The following is a 16,025-nucleotide window of genomic DNA, read 5'->3' on the forward strand; positions in this document are numbered from 1 at the left end:
GCAGGAAAAATGTTCCCAATGTTGGGGGAGTCCAGAACAAGGGGCCACAGTTTAAGAATAAGGGGTAGGCCATTTAGAACGGAGATGAGGAAGAACTTTTTCAGTCAGAGAGTGGTGAAGGTGTGGAATTCTCTGCCTCAGAAGGCAGTGGAGGCCAGTTCGTTGGATGCTTTCAAGAGAGAGCTGGATAGAGCTCTTAAGGATAGCGGAGTGAGGGGGTATGGGGAGAAGGCAGGAACGGGATACTGATTGAGAGTGATCAGCCATGATCGCATTGAATGGCGGTGCTGGCTCGAAGGGCTGAATGGCCTACTCCTGCACCTATTGTCTATTGTCTATATTCCCACCTCCAAAGAGAAATACCGTGATCAAATCAGGTTAGGTTATCGTTCTGTACTCCTCCAGATTCAGGGACAGTTTCTTCCCAGATGTTATCAGGCAACTGAACCATCGTACCACAACTAGAGAGCAGTGCTGAACTACTAGCTCACTCATTGATGACCCTCAGACTATCTTTGATCACACTAGACTGGCTTTACATTGCACTAAACGTTATTCCCTAGTCTGTATCAATACACTGTAAATGGCTCGACTGCAATCATGTGTTGTCTTTCCACTGACTGGTTAGCACGCAACAAAAGGTTTTCACTGTACCTCGGTACACGTGACAATAAACTGAACTGAACTAAACTAGGCTGTAATGAAATTCCTTGTTTTCATGAAGGTCACAGAATAACCAATGCAACACAGTACAGTTAAATACAACAATGAATGCAGAACAACATAATGGTGTCAGATTGCAGTGCAAAATTAAAGTAAATTAGATGAAAGTACAATCAATGTAGATTAAAAAGCGGCCGCCATTGGTGGAGCGGGAGCACATGGCCGCTGGCTGGGTGAGGTCACGTGGGGCGCGGGGCGGTGACGTCACCCTTTGTCCCGTATTTGGGAGTGAGGAAGTTGGCAACCCTACTAATACGGGACAAGGGCGGTCCCGTACGGGACAAAATAATTTAGCCCAAAATACGGGATGTCCCGGCTAATACGGGACAGTTGGCAACCTGACACAAGAGGCACCCCTTCAGAATATCTTCTGTAATGAATGAATGAGTGAATATTTTATTGTTACATGTGACAAGTCGCAGTGAAATTCTTTGTTTTGCATAAACCAAAGTATGCAAAGAGTCACCACGTAAAGGGCACCGACAACTAGGGTTGCCCACTGTCCCGTATTAGCTGGGACATCCCGTAATTGGTTTGTCCTATACGGGACCGCCCTTGTCCCGTATTAGGCCCGGGAGGGGGCGCTGTAGGGCCTGGACGCTGTAGGCCCGGGGGCTGTACACCCGGACGCTGTAGGCCCGGACGCTGTAGGCCGGGGGCTGTAGGCCCGGGGGCTGTACGCCCGGACGCTGTAGGCCCGGACGCTGTAGGCCCGGACGCTGTAGGCCCGGACGCTGTAGGCCCGGACGCTGTAGGCCCGGACGCTGTAGGCCCGGACGCTGTAGGCCCGGACGCTGTAGGCCCAGACGCTGTAGGCCCGGACAGTGTAGTAGGAAAAAAACTGCTGATGCTGGTTAAAATCTGTGTCTACCTTCTGGACAGTGTAGGTCCGGACAGTGTACGCCCCGAGACCCGGGCGCCGCCTAACGGAGGTTGCGTAGCAACTCACCTCCCGGCCCGGGCGGCCGCCATCGGTGGAGCGGGAGCACGTGGCTGCTGGCTGGGTAAGGTCACGTGGGGGTGGGGGCGGTATCCCAGATTTGGGAGTGAGGAAGATGGCAATCCTAACGACAACTGTTAAACTGTGCAACTATTAAAGTTTGGGAGAATCCTCGCAGACTTGCTGAATCTTCGTAGACACCGGGGAAGGTAAATATGCTGATGTGCTCTCTCTCCAGGTGACCACGTCAAAGTGAAGTCACCCTCGGTAAAATAACTTGCCCCAAACATCTCCTTTCAAATTTGTGCTCCTCACCCTCCAGTATCTGATTTTTTCCATCCTGGGAAGAAGGTTATGACCGTGTTACCTACTTATGCCTCTCGGGTCTCCCAGCAACCTCCAGCATTCCAGAAAAAAACAATTCAAGTCTGCGCAACCTCTCCCAGTAACTAATAACCCCCTGATCCAGACATCAGGGCGGCACGGTAGCGCAGCGGTAGAGTTGCTGCTTTACAGCGAATGCAGCGCCGGAGACTCAGGTTCGATCCTGACTACGGGTGCTGCACTGTAAGGAGTTTGTACGTTCTCCCCGTGACCTGCGTGGGTTTTCTCCGAGATCTTCGGTTTCCTCCCACACTCCAAAGCCATACAGGTATGTAGGTTAATTGGCTGGGTAAATGTAAAAATTGTCCCTAGTGGGTGTAGGATGGTGTTAATGTACGGGGATCGCTGGGCGGCACGGACTTGGTGGGCCGAAAAGGCCTGTTTCTGGCTGTATATATATGATATGATGATATGATCATCCTGGTAAACCTCCTCTGTACCCTGTCCAAGGCCTCTGCATCCTTCCTGTAATGGAGTGACCAGAACTCCACATTTAGCCTCACCAAAGTCCTATTAAGCTGCACCATGAATTCCTGACTTATAAACTCAGTGCCTCGACCAATGACAGATGCCATCTTCACCACTCGATGGACTTGTGTTGCCACTAACAGGGAGTTATGGACCTGGACCTCAAGATCCATTGGTGATCGTGGGGTCCATAATTTACAGGTGACAATTCAACCATTTGCCTGGCCACTCAACACTAACTAGTAGCAGTGTTCGTTCATGATTCAGTCCCAAATCTTCACACAGAGGGCGCAGCAGTAGAGTTGCTGCCTTACAGCTCTTGCAGTGCCGGAGACCCGGGCGGGCTCCATCCCGGCTGTCTGTACGGAGTTTGCATGTTCTCCCCATGACCTGTTGGGGATCGACCTTGGGAGCTCCAACCGTGGGAGCCTGCGGACTTAACATCGTGGAGCCGGCGGTCCCTTGGTTAGGGACCGACTTCGGGAGCTCCAAGCCGCAGGAGCTTCAACCACCGGCAACGGGAGCTTTACCGCCCCGACTGTGAATGGTCTGACCGCGGGAGAATAAGGAGTGAAGAAGATTAGACTTTATTGCCTTCCATCACAGTGAGGAATGTGGGGAATCTGCTGTGGTGGATGTTTATGGTAACTTTCATGTAGTTCGAGTTTCATGGTAATTCGAGTTTCACTGTACCTTAATTGGTACACATGACAATAAAATACCCTTTGAAGATCCCCTCTCATCCTTCTAAATTCCTGTGAATACAAGCCCAGTCGACCCATTCTTTCATCATAGGTCAGTCCCGCCATTCCGGGAATTACCCTGCTGCTGCTGTTGGAACAAAGCTAATCTTGAACCTGGATGGACATGGTAAAATCCTCATTAGACCACAGAATGTTTCACCAGACGCAAGATACACAGTTGAACTTTAAAAATAGAAAAGGAATGGAAAAAGGGAAGCAAACATTGAGTCAATAATGTGTGGGGAGGAACTGCTGATGCTGGTTTCTTAACCAAAGATAGACACAAATAGCTGACATATCTCAGCGGGTCAGACAGCAAATCTGCAGAAAAAGAAAAGATGACGTTTCAGGTCGAGACCCTTCTTCAGACTGAAGAAGGATCTTGACCCGAAACGTCACCTATTCCATTTCTCCAGAGATGCTGTCTGACCCGCTGAGTTACTCCAGCACTTTGTGTCTAACATGAGTCAATAAGTTCAATAAATCGAACTCCCAGCATTAAAACAATTTCTGATCATCCAAACGGCCTCCTGCACAATTTGAAATAATGCTATAATGTTATAATTCAGTTCAGCGTAATAACAATTAACAATGGTTGATGAACAAATGCAGCTTGCCTGTGCATTCCACAAGGCACACAAATAATTTGGACTGTGGAAAAAAATGTACCTTTCAGTGTGCTCAGAGGCTCTTTCATGAATTAATCCAGCAGTCAGTGTGTTACTCTCCTGAATACATCTCCACAAACGCTCATCCAAACGCCCGACACACGGATAACCTTTCCTTTAGTCCGTCTAAGCTGCCTGTAGTCTTCTCACAAATCAGCACACATGCAGGTAGACGGCACACGAGAGAGAGTGCAGTGGAGGAGTGCAGTGAGGATGCAGTGTGTGAGAGAGAGAGAGAGAGAGAGAGAGAGAGAGAGAGAGAGAGAGAGAGAGAGAGAGAGAGAGAGAGAGAGAGAGAGAGAGAGGAGGGGGGAGAGGGGAGTGAGAGGGAGAGAGAGAGAGAGAGAGAGAGAGGACTTGGCAAGGATGGGAGCTCCCAGACTGAGCGTTGTCTGTCAAGCTAATGCTGCCGAAGGCAATGTGACCCTACTCCCCCACCCCTGACTAACAACAAGGCTGCCTTTCTTCCTCTGGAGAGGCTCAATAACACTACACTTGTTCATCTGAAGGGAAAAAAAAGGTCCACAGTTTCAAATGCCAGAATGTTAAACTTTCGGCATTAACTAGCACCAGCGCCAGTGAATGTCACAGCCTGGTTGCAAAGAAGCTGAATTCATTTGCCTGTTGGTTTTATTTTGTTTTCGTTTTATTCAACATAACCTGAGTCAACACTAGAATGGTTATGGAAACAGGCCTCCCTCATTAGGCAAAGATCACAGGCCCTAACTTTCAAAACCTTCTTTCTCTCTAAAAATAACAGTTCCATATAAACAGAGTTGCACGACATAATGATTTACTAAAGTCTGCTCAGGTTACATTTGTGTAACATGGAGTATCAGTGTGTAAGAGTTGCCTGTCCCGCTATGTGGATGTGCTGCTCGAAGCAGCAATTATTTTTAAGTGAGTTAATGAAATTATTTGATTGTCTTCAAATGCGGAAAATATCAAAGCAAAAAGCTCATATGATAGATCAATCTGCTTTACATATAGACACAACACGGTGGTGCAGCGGTAGAGTTGCTGCCTTCCACCCCTTACAGCGCCAGAGACCCAGGTTCGATCCTGACTACGGGTGCTGTCTGTACAGAATTCGTACGTTCTCCCCGTGACCTGCGTGGGTTTTCTCCGACACCTTCGGTTTCCCCCCACACTCCAAAGATGTACAGGCATGTAGGTCAATTAGCAAGGGGTAAGTGTAAATTGTCCCTAGTGTGTGTGTGTGTGTGTGTGTGGGATAGTGTCAATGTGCGGGGATCGCTGGTCGGTGCAGACTCGGTAGGCCGAAGGGCCTGTTTCTGCGCTGTATCTCTAAAACCAAACTAAATATATGACCACATAAATGTACATGTAGATCAAGGTATACACACCACCCACACACAGAGAACACAGATACAAATAGACAGGCAGCACACAGAGTGTACGTGTACACACACACTCATGAACACATGACTGTGCGTGTACGTGTACACACACTCAGTGCACGTGTACACACACACTCATGAACACATGACTGTACATACACACCCATGAACACACATGGCTGTGCCCACACATTGACCCAACCTCCAGTTTAAATTCCATTTGGAATATTTTGGAGGACCACGAGCCAACACATAACACGTATGTATACAAGTTTAGTTTAGTTTTGCTTATCGGCATGGACTCGGTGGGCCGAAGGGCCTGTTTCAGCGCTGTGTCTCTAAACTCTAAAATAAACCAGCAGTGGCCAAACACTGTGGCGCAGCGGTAGACTTGCTGCCTTACAGCGCTTGCAGCACCGGGTTCGATCTCGACTACGGGCGCTGTCTGTACAGAGTTTGTACGTTCTCCCCGTGACCTGCGTGGGTTTTCTCCGAGATCTTCGGTTTCCTCCCGCACTCCAAAGACGTACAGGGTTGTAGGTTAATTGGTTTCTGAATATTTGTAAATCATCCCTCGTGTGTGTGCGTGTGTGTGATAGTGGTAATATGCGGGGTTCGCTGGTCGGTGCGGACTCAGTGGGCCGAAGGGCCTGTTTCCTGGCTGTATCTCTAAGCTAAACTAAACAAAGAAATTTAAAAACAGAGGCAGACGCAAGTCGTGCTGCACCTCGACTGCTCCATCATTCAAGACCAGGACTGATGGAACCTCGGCCTCAGTTCCTCATTCCCTCCTGTTGCCACAGTCCTAGACAGTTAAAGAGCTTCAGGTTCCTGACTATCCCTCGTGGGCCCAGCACATTGATGCAATCACAATGAAAGCTCAGCAACATATCCACTTCCGCAGAGATTTGCACGCATTCGGCCTGTGACCGAACACTCTTTCAAACTTCTGCGCTGGGTTCCCTCAGTCCTGCTGACAGCACTAGACACAGTCTCCAGAGATGCTGCCAGTCCCGCTGAGTTACTGGAGAGAAGGAATGGGTGACGTTTCAGGTCGAGACCCTTCTTCAAAGCTGCCTGTCGCTCTGAGTTTCTCCAGCATTTTGTGTCTATCATCGATGTAAACCAGCATATGCAGTTCTTTCCTGCGCTTGCCACTGCCCCTGTAAGAATGCAGATTCCCCCCTGAACTGCTGTTCCAGCGTTGTAACACTCCCTCAATCCCCACTGCCCATCCCTGCAGCATTCCCTGGATCTGTACATTAGACATGGATCTCTCCTCTTCAACAGTGCAATACTCCCTCAGCTGGCTTCACTCAGGGTAGCATACCCTTGTCGCTGCTTTCTCAGTACCACCACTCTCCAGACAGGATTTCAAGCGCAGTCTGAATGCTGTGTGTGGATCTCTGGAGTCTGGCTTCAACTCCAGATATAGACACAAAAAGCTGGAGTAACTCAGCGGGACAGGCAGCATCTCTGGAGAGAAGGAAAGGGTGACGTTTCGGGTCGAGACCCTTCTTCAGACACAAGCTGTCAGAGCGAACACAAGCCGGCAGCCAGCAACGGTTCCATTATTCTCTTGCTTCATCTCCTGCTGCCAGCAAACCTTCTGGGCTTGACCTATCTATTCAACGTATCCGTCCGCAATGTGGGATAACAGGGGCTACACAGCTTGTTCAGCATCGTGCCACCTTGTGCAACACAGTGCCTGATCAATACCAGCAGGTTGCTGCTGTGAACAGGCCATGTCTTTTCTGTTTGCAGTGTTTCAAAACCTTTGTGGGAAGTGTGAGTTGTGGACATCATGCAGCAAGTTGTAATTGAGGGTAAAAGCAGCCATGATCTTACTGATGCAACAGCAGGTCAGAGACTCTGTAATGCTGCGCTTTCATTTCTTAAATTAAGACGTACCACCTGAGAACAGGGATCTCTAATAGACTGTTTCTCATGAGCCACCCGGCCTCCAATTCACTCGTTCACGCTGGAACTCATTATAGACAATAGGTGCGGGAGGTGGCCATTCGGCCCTTCGAGCCAGCACCTCCATTCAATGTGATCATGGCTGATCGTTCACAATCAGTGACCCCACAGACGGCTGTGGAGGCCAAGTCAGTGGATATTTTTAAGGCAGGTATAGATGGATTCTTGATTAGTACGGGTGTCAGGGGTTATGGGTGGAAGGCAGGAGAATGGGGTTAAAATGGAAAGATAGATTAGCCATGATTAAATGGCGGAGTAGACTTGTTGGGCTGAACGGCCAAATTCTGCTCAATTCACTTATGAACACGGACGCTCCAATAGAAACATAGAAACATAGAAAATAGGTGCAGGAGTAGGCCATTCGGCCCTTCGAGACTGCACCACCATTCAATATGATCATGGCTGATCATCCAACTCGGTATCCTGTACCTGCCTTCTCTCCATACCTCCTGATCCCTTTAGCCACAAGGGCCACATCTAACTCCCTCTTAAATATAGCCAATGAACTGGCCTCAACTACGCTCTGTGGCAGAGAATTCCACAATGTCAAGGAAGGAACTGCAGATGTTGGTTTAAACCGAAGATAGGGACAAAAATGCTGGAGTAACTCAGCGAGACAGGCAACATCTCTGTAGAGAAGACATGGGTGAGGTTTCGGGTCGAGACGCTTCCTCAGAAGGTCTGTCCCGCTGAGTTACTCCAGCATTTTTGTGTCTCGCTGCATTGTGAATGTCCACGCTGGTTAATGAAAGGCTGATATGAAATGGGATTTTCCGTGGCAGTGTCATCTTGAGTCGCACTGGCATTCAGGGTTCACTGTCTGTGATAACCCAACTGACTACACACAGTCCTCTCCCAAGCTCCACGTGTGTAGCAACTTGCGGGTGGCAAAGTGCCCCGAGACACCGCAAGGTGACATATTCAAGCAGCATTTCAAAGGCCTGTTTAGTGTCACGTGTACCAATTAAGGTACAGTGAAACTCGAATTACCACACCGCCATACTAAAAAAAAGCAACAAGACACACAACTGCATAAAAGTTCACATAAACATCCACCACAGCAGATTGCCCACATTCCTCACTGTGATGGAAGGCAATAAAGTCTGATCTCTTCCTCTTTATTCTCCCGTAGTCGGGGCGGTCGAAGCCCCCGCAGCCAACAATCAAAGCCCCCGGCGTCGGGGCGATCAAAGCCCCCACGTCGGGGCGGTCGATGCCCCTGCAGCTTGGAGCTCCCGAATTTGGTCTCTAACTGGGGACCGTGAGCTCCACGATGTTAAGTGCGCAGGCTCCCGTGGTTGGAGCTCCCCAAGTCGATCCCCAGCGAGAGGCAGCCAGCTCCACGATGTTAGGCCGCAGCGCGGACGGAGATACAATATAGAAAAAAATTGCATCTCCGTTGAGATAAGATATTTAAAAAAGTTTCCCCCAAACCCCCCCACCCCCCCACATAAAACAAGCTAAAGAACACTAACACATACATTTAACACATACAAACAAACAAACAACAAAGAAAGAAGGGACGAGACAGGGACAATGCCACTGCAAATTCTGATCATCTTGGCCGTACAATATGCATCTTAATGTCACAGTGTGTATTAGAGACACAGCAGGATTTACAGGAAGCAGTTTCTTTCTGCAAAGATTAGTTGATCAGCAAACAGGGAACGTTTGAAAATTATTCAAAGTCAAATTTTTCAAATTGAAAAGTCTTGCAAAAATAATTTCCAACAAATCAACAGCAGTTTACGGAAGATTTAGTTATTCCCTTTATCGTGTTATCTGTACACTGTGGATACCTCAATTGTAATCATGTATAGTCTTTCTGTTGACTGGATAGCACGCAACAAAAGCTCTTCACTGTAGCTCGGTACACGAGACAATAAACTCAACTAAATTAACTTACTATAAACCACAGAAAACAACATCCCATCACAATAACAACAGGGTTATTTTCTTAAAATGCATTTTTAAACATTAGTCATAGCATACATATGCTGTGAAATCAATCTGATGATTTACTGCAGAGTTATTCACTGCTGGATTAACACCAAATCAGAGATATTATTACCAGCAATGTTAAGACCAGAATATGCACCTGTTTTCTCGACACGCCCCTGACATTTGGGATTGGCTAGGCGACTCTTTCTGAAATCATCCCTGTACATTAACTATTTGTAGTCTGGCACTTAGCCAAGTGCAGCACAGTGACACAGCGGGAGAATCACTGCCGGAGACCCAGGTTCGATCTTGCAGCGCCGGAGACCCAGGTTCGACCCTGACTACAGGTGCTGTCTGTACGGAGTTTGTACGTTCTCCCCGTGACCTGCATAGATGTGGGAAGATTGTTCCCAATGTTGGGGGAGTCCAGAACCAGGGGTCACAGCTTAAGGATAAGGGGGAAGTCTTTTAGGACCGAGATGAGAAAACATTTCTTCACACAGAGAGTGGTGAGTCTGTGGAATTCTCTGCCACAGAAGGTAGTTGAGGCCAGTTCATTGGCTATATTTAAGAGGGAGTTAGATGTGGCAGGTACAGGTTACTGAGCTGGATGATCAGCCATGATCATATTGAATGGTGGTGCAGGCTCGAAGGGCCGAATGGCCTACTCCTGCACCTATTTTCTATGTTTCTATGTTTTCTATGCATGGGTTTTCTCCACGATCTGCAGTTTCCTCCCACACTCCAAAGACGTGCAGGTTTGTAGGTTAATTGGCATCAGTAAAATTGTAAATTGTCCTTAGTTTGTGTAGAATAGTGTTAGTATGTGGGGATCGCTGGTCGGCATGGACCTGGTGGGCTGAAGGGCCTGTTTCTGCATTGTATCTCTAAACTAAACTCAGTTCTCATGCCAAAAGTGGTAGATGTCCATGTTCCCACACCATACTCCACTTGACAAATTATTTCCCATTCACTTCAGTTATAACTTCCATAACTCCTTTTTGCAGCTTAATTTTTCTTTTTTCTTCAGCAAAGTCGGCAACCATAGCCATAGCAACCATTGACCTGACATTTACATAAATTGTGAAAAGTTTAGTTTAGTTTGGAGATACAGCTCGGAAACAGGCCCTTCGGCCCACCGAGTCCGCACCGACCAGCGATCCCTGCACACTAACACTATCCTACACACACTCGGGGCAGTTTACAAATTCACCAAGCCAATTAACCTCCAAACCTGTGCGTCTTTGGAGTGTTGGAGGAAACCGGAGAATCCGGAGAAAACCCACACAGGTCCCGGGAGAACGTACAAACTCCGTACAGACAGCACCCGTGGTCAGGATCGAACCCGGGTCTCTGGCGCTGTGAGGCAGCAACTCTACTACTGCGCCAGTGATAGGCTTGCCCTGAGCGGGTGGGGCTAAAGGGCCTGCTTACATGACATTATATTCATCAGATAAATACCTGATAATGCCTATTTCCCTTCAGCCAGGCAAACATTAACTGCACTGATATAATCTCCCTCACCACAAACGTGGTGTTCTGCAATAATGGTGACAGGAAATAATCAAGTTTTATGTAAATCTAAGTATAGTGTAACCATCAGTTCTCCTTTATCACAGCACATGTAATCATTTCAAAGATTTCCCCAAAAATTGGTTTCTGTTTGACAAAGTGATGCTGACCTTTGCCGAAAACATTGTCTCGTCCTTTCTCGTGCGGCTCGTTCACCACGGACCGACCCGGCCCCAAACCACCGGGACTGATGGGGACCTCACTGCCGAGGGATAGGAGGACCCGCAAACAACACAAGACCACAAACAGCCCCGACCACCACATACACAGCCCCCAGACTGGGCAATCTGAGACGTTCACTAAAGCCATGTACATTCGCTAGAGCCATCGACATTCACTAAAGCCATGTACATTCACTAAAGCCATGTACATTCACTAAAGCCATGTACATTCACTAAAGCCATGTACATTCACTAAAGCCATGTACATTCACTAAAGCCATGTACATTCACTAAAGCCATGTACATTCACTAAAGCCATGTACATTCACTAAAGCCATGTACATTCACTAAAGCCATCCACATTCACTAAAGCCATGTAGCCATTGAAAAAAGCAGTGGAGTTTAGGCAAGCCTGATTTAGCTTGATTAACGCCTATCATCCCTTCAATAGCTCAGCAGTATTTACTGTCTGTGTTCATGACTTCGAAGGTGCTTTGGATCAGAAGTTGCACGTGTGGAAAATGAAACAGCGATAGAAAATAACTTTTCCTACTTCTATGGCCTAAACACTTTGAATTATTGATTGTGTATTCTTTAACCAAGATTCAAGATTCAATTTATTGTCACATGTACCAATTAAGGTACAGTGACATTTGAATGACCATACAGCCATACTAAGTAAAAAACAAGAGTTTTATATTCATTTACCTCTGCATTTGGTAGTTAATATTAGCACAGATATGGCACTGATTTTGGTTTAGTTTATTGTCACGTGTTCCGAGGTTGAGTGAAAAGCTTTTGCTGCATGCTAACCAGAGAAACAATACTAACCGTTTGCCTGGGAATGCAGTGTGATTGGGGTTGACTGGAATGTACAGCCATTGAGCGAGGTAGAGCTTGCCTGGGTTGGTGAGGAGGTGGGAACGAGAGAACAAATAATAACGTGATGGAGGAACGCAGCGGGTCAGGCAGCATCTGTGGAGCGTCTCACACCGGGACAATGTCTCGGTAACTATATTTAAATGTTTCGCCTGTCACTATTAGACAGAGAGGTCAGAGGACACATGTGGGTGGGATGTTAATGAATGGAGAATGAATAACACAAAGCGTTTATGTTCAGTGTCCCGGAAGTATCTTTGGTGTCAGAGGTTATGGGGAGAAGGCAGGAGAATGGAGTTAAGTGGGAGAGATAGATCAGCCATGATTGAATGGCGGAGTGGACCTGATGGGCCGAATGGCCTAATTCTGCTCCTATCACTTATGAAGTGTGTTTGTTATATTCGGATCCAGGCAAGGATCTGAGACCCTTCTTTAGTCTCCGTGTGGGAAAGACAGAGGTTCTCTGGGTGGTGAAAGAGTGGAAAAAGCAATGAACGGTCACCACAGCTAAGCAACAGAGAAAAGAGGCTTGCAAGGTCGACACAAAATGCTGGGGTAACTCAGCGGGTCAGGCAGCATCTCAGGAGAGAAGGAATGGGTGACGTTTCGGGTCGAGACCCTTCAGAGACCCTTCTTTGGGTCTCGACCCGAAACGTCACCCATTCCTTCTCTCCCGAGATGCTGCCTGACCCGCTGAATGACTCCAGCATTTTGTGTCTACCTTCAACTTTAACCAGCATCTGCAGTTTTTTTCCTACAAAGGTGGCTTGCAATGTCATTATCTCTTGAAGTCCATTCTATTTGATGGATTGCCAAAGATTATGAAACCTTTAAGCTAATTGACTGGTTTTTAATAAAGAGCCTCCATTTAGTTTAGGTTAGAAATACAGCGCAGGAACAGGCCCTTCGGCCCACTAAGTCCACACCGACCAGCGATCCCCGCACATTTACACTACCACTACCCTACACACACTAGGACCAATTTACACTAATACCACGCCAATTAACCCATAAACCTGGATGTTTTTGGAGTGTGGCAGGAAATTGAAGATCTCAGAGAAAACCCACGCGGTCACGGGGAGAATGAACAAACAGTACTGACAGCGCCCGTAGTCGGGATCGAACCCGGATCTCTGGTGCTGTGAGCGCTGCAAAGCAGCAACTCTACCGCTGCGCCAAATTTAATAAATACTCCAGCACTTTGTGTCTCTCTGAGGGCAGTGGTTATTGGACTGAGAGGCTTTAGGTAAAAGACCAGTAGGGTGTATGGTGTGAAACTATTTCCTCTTGTGTAACTTTGTAACGAGTGTAAAGAGCTGGGTGTTTAGACTTGTAGGAAGCAACTGCAGATGCTGATTTACACCGAAGATAGACACAAAATGTTGGAGTAACTCAATGGGACAGGCAGCATCTTTGGAGAGAAGGAATGGGTGGCGTTTCAGGTTGAGTCTGAAGAAGGGGCTCGGCCCGGAACGTCATCCATTCCTTCTGTCCAGAGATGCTGCCTGACCCGCTGAGTTACTCCAGCATTTTGTGTCTGTCTCCATCTGTTAACACACTTTGTACCCGTTGGATTTTCACCTCTTGTCCTGCGAGTCCCGTGCTCGAGTAACGAAGGAGGAAGAGTCACAAGACAGAAGCTCCACAACATCCTGTGGTTTAGAGTCCAGCTAAATTTAACACTCTGATTGAAGAACTAATCTCCAAACGAATTCTGTCCAGATTAACATAGAAGAACGGAAAATGACAGCAGGTTTTCCCAGAGTAATATCAGAGGGTGTGAATACACATGATCCCGGGCTATAGGATATGTCACATCCTGCCTGCTGGGGCCCAGGTCTGCCTCACCATGTCGTGATAAACCGAAGCACAAGAACTTCCGTAAGCTATCACAAAGGTATCACAAGATGCTGGAGTAACTCAGCGGGTCAGGCAGCATCTCTGGAGAGAAGGAATGGGTGACGTTTCGGGTCGAGACCCTTCTTACATCCCCAAAGGGTTCTGATTCATTAAAGTGTTGCTGTTTATTGTAGGGGAATGAATAGTGAGAGCTCATAACCAATAAATGGGGAGGTGGATTTTTCTACTGTGGTGACAAGGAACCACAGACAAAGCCTAAACGTAGAGACATGGAACACAGCAGTGGCGACACCCAAGTTTCAAAGACGTCATTGATGATACTCCATCACTAGGGTTGCCAACTGTCCCGTATTAGACGGGACATCCCATATTTTGGGCTAAATTGGTTTGTCCCGTACAGGACCGCCCTTGTCCCAGAAGAAAGACTGGATAGACTGGGCTTATACTGGGCTTATACGCGCTGTAATTTAGAAGACTGTGGGGGGATCTTATTGAAACATATAAAATTCTTAAGGGGTTGGAGAGGCTCGATGCGGGAAGATTGTTCCCGATGTTGGGGAAGTCTAGAACCAGGGGTCACAGCTTAAGGATAAGGGGGAAGTCTTTTAGGACCGAGATGAGAAAACATTTCTTCACACAGAGTGGTGAGTCTGTGGAATTCTCTGCCGCAGAAGGTAGTTGAGGCCAGTTCATTTGCTATATTTAAGAGGGAGTTAGATGTGGCCCTTGTGGCTAAAGGGATCAGGGGGTATGGAGAGAAGGCAGGTAAGGCTTACTGAGCTGGATGATCAGCCATGATCATATTGAATGGCGGTGCAGGCTCGAAGGGCCGAATGGCCTACTCCTGCACCTATTTTCTATGTTTCTATGTTTCTATTGCTAGGGTTGTCAACTTCCTCACTCCCAAATACGGGACAAAGGGTGACGTCACCGCCCCGCGCCCCACGTGACCTCACCCAGCCTGCGGCCATGTGCTCCCACTCCACCAATGGCGGCCGCTGGCTGCTGGTAGGATGGTTAGTTGCTTTTTAATCTACATTGATTGTACTTTCATCTAATTTACTTTAATCTTGCACTGCAATCTGACACCATTATGTTGTTCTGCATTCATTGTTGCATTTAACTTTACTGTGTTTTATTGTTTATTCTGTGACCTTCATGTAAACATGGGCGGCCGCCATTGGTTGAGCGGGAGCACGTGGCCGCTGGCTGGGTGAGGTCACGTGGGGCGCGGGGCGGTGACGTCACCCTTTGTCCCGTATTTGGGAGTGAGGAAGTTGGCAACCCTATCCGTGACTGTAGCAGCAAACTGGATCTACTGTCAACTACGTTAGACTTGTGGATAATCATTTTATTCTGTTATCAAGACTTAGTTTGTTATCTATTTAAGTCTTTCTGAAACCTCCATGTGGTAATTAAGACCTAGTTTATTAACTGATTTAGACTTTCTGTAACCTCCATTCTGTAATCAAGACCTAGTTTTACTGTTAATCAAGTTTTCGTGCAATCTTGTCAGTTAAGAATATAAAAGCAGTACCAAAGTCACGCTCAGAGAAGCGTTGAGCGGGGCGCAACGGTTTTAATAAGTCGCCCGTTACTCTGAACACCAGCTCCACGTGGCCTTTCCATTTGCACCTGCACTCTGGAATAATAGTGAAACTAATAAGTAAATCCCATAGCCTCCTTCCCCTCTCGATGCTCAGTAGAGGAAGGAAGTATGATCAAAGTAGAAAAAGTGGAGAACTGTACAGAGGAAGTGAAAAAGAGTGTGTGTGTGGGTGTGTGTGTGTGTGTGTGTGTGTGTGTGTGGGGGTGTGTGTGGGTGTGTGTGTGTGTGGGGATGTGTGTGTGTGGGGGTGTGTGTGTGTGTGTGTGTGGCGGTGTGTGTGTGGGTGTGTGGGTGGGCGTGTGTGTGTGTGGGGGTGTGTGTGTGTGTGGGGGTGTGTGTGTGTGTGTGTGGGGGGGTGTGTGTGTGTGTGGGGGTGTGTGTGTGGGGGTGTGTGTGTGTGGGGGTGTGTGTGTGTGGGTGTGTGTGTGTGTGTGTGTGTGTGCGCGTGTGTGGGGTGGGTGTGTGTGGGTGTGTGGATGTGTGCGTGGGTGTGTGTGGGTGTGCGCATTACACATAAGCACACACACATGTCTTTGTGGAACTGCAGATGCTGGTTTACAAAACTGTGTTTGTGTGTCAGCAAATGATCACTAAACTAAACTACAAACCAAACCCCTGTCTCGACCCGAAACGTCACCCATTCCTTCTCTCCAGAGATGCTGCCTGTCCCGCTGAGTTACTCCAGCATTTTGTGTCTACCTTCGGTGTAAACTAGCATCTGCAGTTCCTTCCCACA

At 47.6% G+C, this 16,025-nt stretch overlaps 1 protein-coding gene across 17 annotated transcripts in view; it reads right to left on the minus strand.

Annotated features, from left to right (window-relative positions):
* Window positions 1-16,025, minus strand: part of phldb1b (pleckstrin homology-like domain, family B, member 1b) — a 271,997-nt gene that overhangs the window by 239,719 nt on the left and 16,253 nt on the right. The window contains exon 1 of one of the 17 annotated variants that reach the window (XM_078426933.1): window positions 3,928-4,073. The exons of the other annotated variants lie outside the window; for them this stretch is intronic. The gene's annotated coding sequence lies outside the window, so the exon portion shown is untranslated. Of the gene's footprint in view, window positions 1-3,927; window positions 4,074-16,025 lie in introns of those variants that run through there. 17 annotated transcript variants of the gene reach the window in all.

Source organism: Rhinoraja longicauda, chromosome 32 (genome assembly GCF_053455715.1).
Source record: "Rhinoraja longicauda isolate Sanriku21f chromosome 32, sRhiLon1.1, whole genome shotgun sequence".
Lineage (NCBI taxonomy): Eukaryota > Metazoa > Chordata > Chondrichthyes > Rajiformes > Arhynchobatidae > Rhinoraja > Rhinoraja longicauda.